The sequence below is a fragment of the Cupressus sempervirens genome, chromosome 10, assembly GCF_028749045.1.
Source record: "Cupressus sempervirens isolate cs-2001-9-10 chromosome 10, ASM2874904v1, whole genome shotgun sequence".
In the NCBI taxonomy this organism is placed as follows: domain Eukaryota; kingdom Viridiplantae; phylum Streptophyta; class Pinopsida; order Cupressales; family Cupressaceae; genus Cupressus; species Cupressus sempervirens.
The window spans coordinates 253,367,491-253,377,321 of record NC_143127.1 but is presented as its reverse complement, the minus strand read 5'-3'; positions in this window follow the sequence as shown (position 1 = coordinate 253,377,321).

The following is a 9,831-nucleotide window of genomic DNA, read 5'->3' as shown; positions in this document are numbered from 1 at the left end:
AGGTTGAGCCTTGCACACTTTGATGAAAAAATGAGATCCTAAGGGGATATTTAGCTGATGTGGTTGGTCCTCTAGATCTTGAGCACCCCGAGGATACATTGAACACCATACTTAGAGAAGGGGGAACTATACATTTAGATCCATTTTTGAAAGCCTATCAATAGTGGTGGGAAAGTTTTGAAGATAAGGGTATTTTGATTATCTAGGGGAACTTGAAGTTACTGCACACTACACAAGAGAATGTGAATAAAATGGTGGTGATTTTGAAGTAGGACTTTAGCATTATGGGAGTAAGGATTTACAAGTTTTGGAAGCAATAAAAGGGGTAAAGATATAAAATTTTGGTATATGTACATACAATGGAGGAATTAGATTTGGTTGATGATTGGATAGAGAAGATTGCTGATAGTAATAAAGTAATGGAAACATTACATGTAGAGATCCATAGGCTATGGGAACAAGCCCGAGAGAAAATTTTGGAAGTAGAGAAGCACTATAGCAATGCGTGCTTAAGGATTTTGAAGATGAAGAATGGGAGAAGTTGTTGCCTGTAGAGGCAACAGTAGAGAGTTTTAAGAAGATTTTTGAGGAAGCTACTAATGATAAAGATATTCAGCAAGCTTTCAGAATAGAAGAAGCCTTGTTAGAGTTGGATACCAAATTCAAGGATTTTGTTGACACTCGAATTGAGGTAGACAATTACATATACAAGATCAAGGATAAATATGAGGCTTTAAATTTACTGGATGCAACCAAAATTATTGAGATTATAGAGAAATTCAAGGGCCAACATCCAAACATAGTCTTGGGATGAAGGGGAACAAAGCCTAGATGCTAGAATTTCAATTTTGATGCTAAGTAAAATTTTGAGATTTTGGGCCCTTTTGAGGTGTGCAAGTCTACAGGTCCACAGCTTTGTAGGTATGCAGGTCCACATGTGCATAGGTCTGCAGGTTTGCTTTTCCAGAGGTGCATTGATAGTTAACTGCCAATTCTAAAAATAGAATTTTCCATGCATCAAAAACACATTATGACGACAATTTAACTCAAAAAATGCCCAGTGAAGGATTAGCTTCCATTTTTAGCACTTCTAAACACTTCCACTTTGACTTGAAGCTTTCTCATTATTTCTTCTCTTATAATTTCTTTGTTTTTAACATGTAAAGGCTCATGCATCCAATTAATAAATTAAAAATGGATGGAGTCCTTCTTAGCACCAGTTAGATTGTTAATTTGTATATAATTAGTTTGTTTTATTAAATTAAAAGCATTTTATTGCATGAAGATATCTCTCACTCTCAACACAAATTGAGGAGACAATTTCTTATAAATACTCCATTGTAATATATAATTGGAGTTGCTGTTATTTTGCAATAAAATTATACTTTTGGTGCTTGCATTTGGAGTGTAGTAATTCTTGCCTAAATGTGTCATAGTTTAATGGATTTATGTTCATGGGATTATGATTGAGCCAAATGTTTATTGCTTTGTTTCTAGTTGTGCAATTCATTAGTTCTGGTGTTTGTTATGGTTTTGATGAATTCTAGTAACATAACTAGCTTGAGAAGAAATCATCGAATTGTGCCTGCATAACTTTTTATCTCACATGAGCGCACTTTCCATGGCCTTGTGATTTGATGAAGGGTGAAACATCATACGATTACTAAGTTTCTCACTGATGATTGCATCAATGGAATCAAGGAAGCACTGCTCCTTCTTTCATTGGTTATTTATCGATTTCTTTGAAAGCTTAACTTGCAAACGTGTCATTTTCCATAGGTTATGTCTGTTAGGAATTTTCAATTTCATGTTATTTGCTTAAAATTTTTGTTATTTTCTTTGCTAACCCCCCTCTTGGAATAGGAATTCATATTAGTTGCATTGTTAGATTGTGTTGGGTGATGCGACGTGCTCCCCTACCCACAGGTGGTTAATTATGTGGTGTTTCATGTTCACTAACAGTCATCGCTTTTGGTGCAACGGAAAATGGGCCTAACAATTGGTATCAGAGCGAGGTTGTCTTTCAGTTATCCTCTGCAGGAAAGTCTCACGGTTAAGTGGGAGTCTCATGGTTGAGTGGGAGCGATGGAAAATGAGGGTAAGCTGAGGGTTGATAGGTTTAATGGGCAAAACTTCCAATTATGGAAGATGCAAATGGAAGACTATCTATATCAGAAGGATTTATGGAAGCCGTTGGAAGGAAAAGCCAAGAATCAGGGAACTATGTCAGAGGCTGAATGGGATCTCTTGGACAGAAAGGCACTCGGAAGCATTCGGTTATGCTTGGCACCATCGGTGGCATTTAATATTACAAAAGCAAAGACGACAGAAGATTTGATGAAAACCCTAGCGACACTGTATGAAAAGCCCTCCGCTTCAAACAAGGTATTTCTCATGAAGCGTTTATTTAATATGAAAATGGCAGAAGGTGGATTTGTTGTAGATCATTTAAATGAGTTTAATACTATTACTAGTCAATTATCTTTTGCGGGTATCAATTTTGATGAATAAATTAGGGCTCTCTTGATTTTGTGTTCTTTGCCTGAAAGCTGGAATGGCTTGGTAATGGCGGTGAGTAATTCTGTTCTTTGATCTAGTACCCTAAAATATGATGATGTGATCGGTGTTATTTTAAGTGAGGAAACTCATAGGAAATCCTCAATTGGATCTACATCAGGAAGTGCTTTAAATGCACAAAGCAGGGGCAGAACGACTGAAAGAGGAAGTAACTCTGGAAATCGTGGGAAATCAAGAGGAAAGTCAAAGGGGAAGAGGTCTCAATCAAGAGGACCAAATGATTGCTAGTACTGTGGGAAACCAGGGCACAAAAAGAAAGATTGTTGGAATCGAAAGAAAAATGAAGGAGATAAATCAAATGGAGACAAGGAGGCAAATGTGGTAAGTAACAAATCCAAAGAGGATGCTTTGCTTCTATCTTTAGAGAGTGTTGATGATTCATGGGTTTTAAATTCTGGTGCTTCATTTCATGCTACACCTCATAGAGGTTATTTCATTGATTATGTCCAAGGGGATTTTGGGCTTGTTTATTTGGGGGATAATAAACCCTGTCAGATTGTTGGAAAGGGAAAAATTAAGATTAAGTCGCAGAATGGGAATCATTGGCTACTACATGAGGTAAGACATGTTCCAAAACTAAGTAGGAATTTAATTTTAGTAGGGCAACTCAGTGATGAGGGTTGTGTAGTTACTTTTAATGATAAAAATTGGAAGGTTTCAAAAGGTTCCCTTGTAGTAGCAAAAGGTGTGAAAGTAGGCACCTTATATCTTTGTACAGGTCATATTGTTCCTTCTACTTTGATTGTTTCAGAGAAAAATGAATGTTCAGGAACAATTGCTGCAGTTGAGTAGGGAGAACAAATAGCTGCTATAGATTCTGATACAGCGCTGTGGCACAATAGACTTGGGCACATGAGTGAGAAAGGTATGAAAGTACTTCATTCAAAGAAAGTTTTACCAGGTCTGAAATGTGTGAATATGGATTTTTGTGAAAGTTGTGTGTATGGAAAACAAAAGAGAGTGAGTTTTGTAAAGACAGGGAAGGAAAACAAAAAGGAGAAATTAGAGCTTGTGCATACAGATGTATGGGGACTGGCTCAGGTATCTTCCCTTGGTGGCTCTCATTATTATGTTACATTTATTGATGATGCAACTATAAAAGTATGGGTTTATTTCCTTAGACATAAATCTGATGTATTTCAAACTTTTAAGAAATGGAAATGCTTGGTTGAAAATGAGACTGGTAAGAAATTAAAATGTCTCAGAGCTGATAATGGTGGTGAGTATTGTAGTCATGACTTTTAGTGCAATGGTAAATGGGCCCAACAATTGGTATCAGAGCCTGGTTTTGGCTTGGTCATGGGTTCAAATCTCCTCGGTGCCTTCCCGACCCGCGTAAGCACCTGGTATGCGCGTCGAGGGGGAGATTGTTGGGTGATGCGATGCGCTCCCCTGCCCACAGGTGGTTAATTATGTGGTGTTCCATGTTCACTAACAGTCATGGCTTTTGGTGCAACGATAAATGGGCCCAACAGATTGCATTCATAAAAACATAAAAATACAAAAATAAAGTTCTTTTTTGTGTGTTATTTTGAAGCAGTGTGCAGATTCTTCATCTCATCTGAAATCAAAATGAACCAGAAAAAGCCTCCTTGTGAAAAATCACATTTATCTTCAACTGAACAAATTCTTGTAGGTCACAAGATCAACCTAGAACCTTGGAGTTGATTCACAAAATCAGCTTTGCAAGAGAGGAATTCACAATAATTCCTATTGTTTAGCATCATGCATAATGATAGCTCAACATCACCATACAATATTTTATGAGAAAGGCCCTGCCTACCATGGGTTAGGTTGGGAACACCATAGTCCTACCATCCTGAGCATAATAGTCTTGAGTGTTGGATAAGCAACAAACAAGGCAGAGGAATCCCTCCATCAACCCTTCCTCTATCAAATAAGACTCTCAACCTCTAGTGTTCATTTATGGAAATCATGTCTCTATACTACCTTGGCCAAGGATTTAGGTAGGTATTAAATAACCCGATCGCCACCACTCAACTTGACAACCAATTACATCTTGGAAAATCATGAACTGACTTGGACTTATGCAATCTCTTTCTTAATTGATCATATATTCAAGACATGAATAATAATTTTCTTTTCTTTTCTCCAGCAAGATTCCTCTCCTTTTCACCCTTTTACACTTGGCTCTACCAATCTTGGGTGCATCCTAGAAGACTATTGATAATCATGAGATTCTTTTAAGTTAGAATTGTTTGTGAGAACCATATTGAAATCAAACATAACTGGTAGATATCAAATAGAAAAAGAAAAATAGAAGATATTTCAAGGCAGATTTTACACAACATGAAAGTACTATATGATTTCATTAGCTGGGCATTCCTTTCCCCATAATTAAAGTAGATCATCCTTACGAGCATGCACCCGATGCCTATGAATATGAAAAATATAAGGAGAAAATCTGCAACTTCTCAAATGTAAATCAAACTTATTTGGATAAAAAGAGCTTTCTTGAACTGTAAGAATTTACATATAATTTGAATAATTTGATAAAGATACATGACCTAGGTATGGAGAGAAACAAGGCCAGTCACTGGTGTGGCAACAACCACTATGTATGAAATGGATTCACCTGAGAGGCTTGGTATTGCATTACTAGTGCAGTATTATGCTTGTGATATTAGAACAAGGAAACATTCTAATGGAATAAAAATGAATCTAGAAATATGTGTATTATATGTATGCATTGTGTGTTCGTACACTGATGTGTTTGCCTTGTGTCTACTAAATGTCTTCACATATACATGTGTATATTTGCTATGGACCCTCCTATATAATTTCATATTAGAAATAGAAAATTGCTTGAGGGTAAGCAATTTGAGGAAGGGCATACTTTTCATGAGCCATAATAATAATAAATAATAAGTAATGACTATAGGATATAAACTAATATGATAGCTTAGAATCAGTTTAAATAAAAAAGACTTCCAATAATGTACATACAAATATGTTGAATCTAACAAGACATATAATGATTTTCTATTTAATAATGTATTCTCTTAATCCATTATTTATACTTTAAAAATACATAGTTATATTATTGATAACCAATGTTAAATGTACAAAATTATATTATTGATAACTAATGTTAAATGATCAAACAATGAAGAACATACTGATAAACATTTTAATAATTTAATAGATGACTATATAATATTATAATAACAAGAGCTCTTTGTGGGCTGGAGTCCCTATCTTTCAAGGACAAAGTGGGGGTTGTACCTGTTAGCATGTGTTCAAAAAGGAAATACATTGGTATATGTGTAGTATTTGCAATGATGTCAGCAAAGTTTTAATATCCATTAGATGATCATTCTCGTCAAGGGTGAGAGGTTCAAGGTAGGAACAACTATCATTAGATAATGATATCCTTGACAATACCTTTGTGAGCATAGTAAGAGATGAATTAAATAGTATAGTTCATTCCCCAATGATTTCAAAAGGAATGAATGAATGCTCATAAATACAATAGCTTATGTAAGAACCCCAAATAGGCTCTACGCTGATCACTGTTTGTTTCCCTAGGTGTAATAATTGTTTTTGGTTTGTTTTTTAATGTTTTAAGCTGTTTTTGGGTTTTTGAGTTGATGAAAAGAAAATACAAATATTGAAAACTAATCTACCTCAAATTATAACTCAAATCTAATTATAATGCTAATCAAATTCATTTATTCAGATGGCTCCTAATGTTTGTACAATACTTGTTGCTGGAAGCATACATTAAAACATCATCATTAATAGTTGAAAAAAACCTTATTTTTGTCTCCGATACGCAACCACGCTGCTGGTTGCGTCCTCCTTGGGCAGTGCCTATCAAAAACCGCAATATTAAATCTCTGATTTTTAATTCATTGTAGCACTGTACTGTTCACAGCACTGTAACTACTGTTATAATCCCTTCCAACCTGTAACAAATTCATCCAATTCTTTCCTATTAAACATAATATTGACTCCAGAATGAAGTCAACTCACAGGCAAAATTCAAGTGATATTTCACACCCTCAAATTGCATCAACTCTGAAGATACTATGTCCTCCACAGTCTGAATTCTTCTCAAACTTGTAGAAACCCTTGTTGCCACAACTTCAAGAAATTTCACAAGGCAAAGTTTTTAAGCACTTCTCATAACCTGCTCTTGAAGGAAGATAAGGTTTGTTTATAAGGACTCCTCGACTCCAGAATGAGTCTCCACGCTCAATGTGGGATAAAAGATATAATAATAACATAAAAAATGTTATTACATTAAAACTTAGAAAATCCCTTTTAATTTTTTCATAAGCTTGGACCCACAATTAATTGAAACAATGGCCCCTTTTATGATATCATGACCCTCACTTAAGTTATTTATTATAACTTAACAATATAGGCTCAAAACCAATAATGTTTATTTTAACTAAATAAACATTAATATCTCCATTATTACTCAACATTTTTTGAATGTCGTTTGGACTGGGAGCTAACATGATAGAACTGCATATGACCATACCCCTTTTCTAAAAATAGCAGGGGTCTATCTTTATAACTCCAAAACTGCTAAAAATAGCCTGACCAAGCCAAACTCAAAGGAAAACTCATCATAAACAAACTTTGGCAACCCAGAAGAGTACTCTGCTTTGGTCCTTGGAGGATCTCCACACCAAGGTGACCCTCTATCCAATCTTATTAGCCTACGAGGGTCTCTGATAGGCTAATCACCAGCTAAAGTGATGTCTCTAGCTAGAAGGGGACATCACAGTCCGCCCTCCCTGAAATTGCTTGTCCTCAAGCAATCTCAACTCTGGATGCTGTAAAATCTCCTCGCTCTCCCAAGTAGCATCCTCTACCGGAAAATCCTTCCACTTCACCAAATATTCTCGGATGGTACGTTTCCTCAAGTTCCTCTCTCTAAAATCAATGATAGCCTCCGGTATCAAAACAAGTTTTCCCTCATCATCCAGGGGTGGTAGTACTGTAGAAGGCACAATATGATGCCCTAGCGCCTTTTTGTGGCATGACACATGAAAAACATTGTGCACCTTGCTCTCCGCCGGCAAGTCTAACTCATAAGCCACCTCTCCCACTTTCTTGATAATCCTAAATGGACCATAGTATCGTGGCTTGAGTTTCTTGGCACCACTCTTCTTGAGAGTGGATTGACGGTAAGGCTGCAACATAAGATACACCATGTCTCCAACCTCAAAAGTCTGCTCAGTCCTCTTCTGATCTGCATACTGCTTTTGCTGATTTTGTACCTTAGTTAGATTATCCTTGAGAGTCTTAACAAGGTCTTGACTCTCCTGTAACAAATCACCTACACTGGGTACTCTACTGTCACTCAAAAGCAGATCCATAAAATTGGGTGCCTCATACCCATACAGGGCCATAAAGGGTGACATCTGAATAGACATGTGATAAGTGGTATTGTAGCAATACTCACAGAGATAAATCCATTTTACCCATGCCCTCTGTTGCCCTGCTATATAATTTTTGAGATATCCCTCAACCCATTTGTTTACTATCTCTGTTTGACCATTTGTCTAAGGGTGGTAGCTAGTACTCGGAGTGAGCTCTGTCGCACACAACCTGAATAGCTCCTACCAAAAGTGACTCATAAACCTGCTGTCTCTGTCACTTACAATGCTTCGAGGTAAGCCATGTAATCTGAATATCTCTTTGAAGAACAACTCTGCCACCTGTGTAGCAGTGTATGTAGTAGTGATCTGAAAGAAGTGTGCAAACTTTGTAAGGCGATCCACAACCACATATATGCAGTCTCTCCCTTGGGCTCCAGGCAGTCCTGTGATGAAGTCCATAGACAAACACTACCACTTCCTATCAGGAATCGGAAGTGGCTGAAGTAAATCGGCTGGATAGGAGTGTTCTTGCTTATTCTGCTGGCAAGTGGGACACTCCCTAACATATTGAAGTACCTCTGCTTTGAGCCCTTTCCATGTGAATCGCTCTCTAATCTGTCAGTATGTCTTGTAGAAACCATGATGTCCTGGCATAGGTGAATCATGAAAAGATTTCAAAACCACCCTCCTCACTACTGATCCTGGGACCAAAAATATTCGTCCTTGGTAAATGATGAGCTCATTCACAAGGGTGTATCTGCTATCCTGAATAGTCCCATCTATGAATCCAGCTGCCCAAGTGTTCTTTGCATACTCTGCAAGGATCAAGTGTCTCCAATCCTCCGATATGTCTGTCAATAAGCTCAAATGGGGCCTACATGATAAGGCATCAGCAACTACATTTTGTGTCCCCTTAAAATATGTAATGTCAAAGTCATAGGACTGTAACTTGCTCACCCACTTTTGCTGCCTATCATTGAGATCTCGCTGCCCCAAAAAGTGTCTTAAGCTATTATGGTCGGTTTTGATACAAAATTTGCTACCTACCAAATATTGCCTGAATTTGGCCAAAGCATGCATAATGGCTAACATCTCCTTATCATATATGCTAAAGCTCCGCTCTAGCCCTCTCAATTTCTTGCTCTCATAAGCAATAGGGTGCTTCTCCTGCATAAGCACTGCTCCAATGCCCTCTCCGGAAGCATCACAATGTAGCTCAAAAGGTTTTCTGAAATCTGGTAATGCTAACACTGGACAAGAAGTCATCAACCCCTTAAATTTCTCAAAACACTCCTGTGCCTCAAGAGTCCACAAGAAAGCTCCCTTTCTCATCAAATCTGGCAAGGGTGCCGCATGCCTGGAATATCCATCCACAAACCTTCTGTAGAAACCACATAGTCCTAGAAAGCCCCTCAACTATGTAAGGTTCACCGGTGAAGGCCACTCCACAATGGCATGAATCTTTTCAGGATCCATGCACATGCCCTCTGCACTGATGATGTGACCCAAGTACAACAACTCTGTCATGCCCAAATCACACTTCGACTCCTTTGCATACAAGGATTATCTGTCCAATATACCCAGCACCATGTCCAGGTGAACCAAGTGCTCCTCTCAAGATCTACTATATACCAAGATATCATCGAAGAAGACAAGTACAAATCTCCTCAACTGAGGATGGAAAACCCTATTCATTGTTGCCTGAAAAGTAGCAAGTGCGTTAGTTAGCCCAAATGGCATAACTACAAACTCAAAATGGCCACAATAACATCTAAAGGTTGTCTTCTCGATATCCTTCTCTCTAACTTTGATCTGGTGATAACCTGATCTCAAATCTATCTTTGAGAAGAAGCAAGCTCCATGAAGCTCATCTATCAACTCATCGATCCTGGGAATG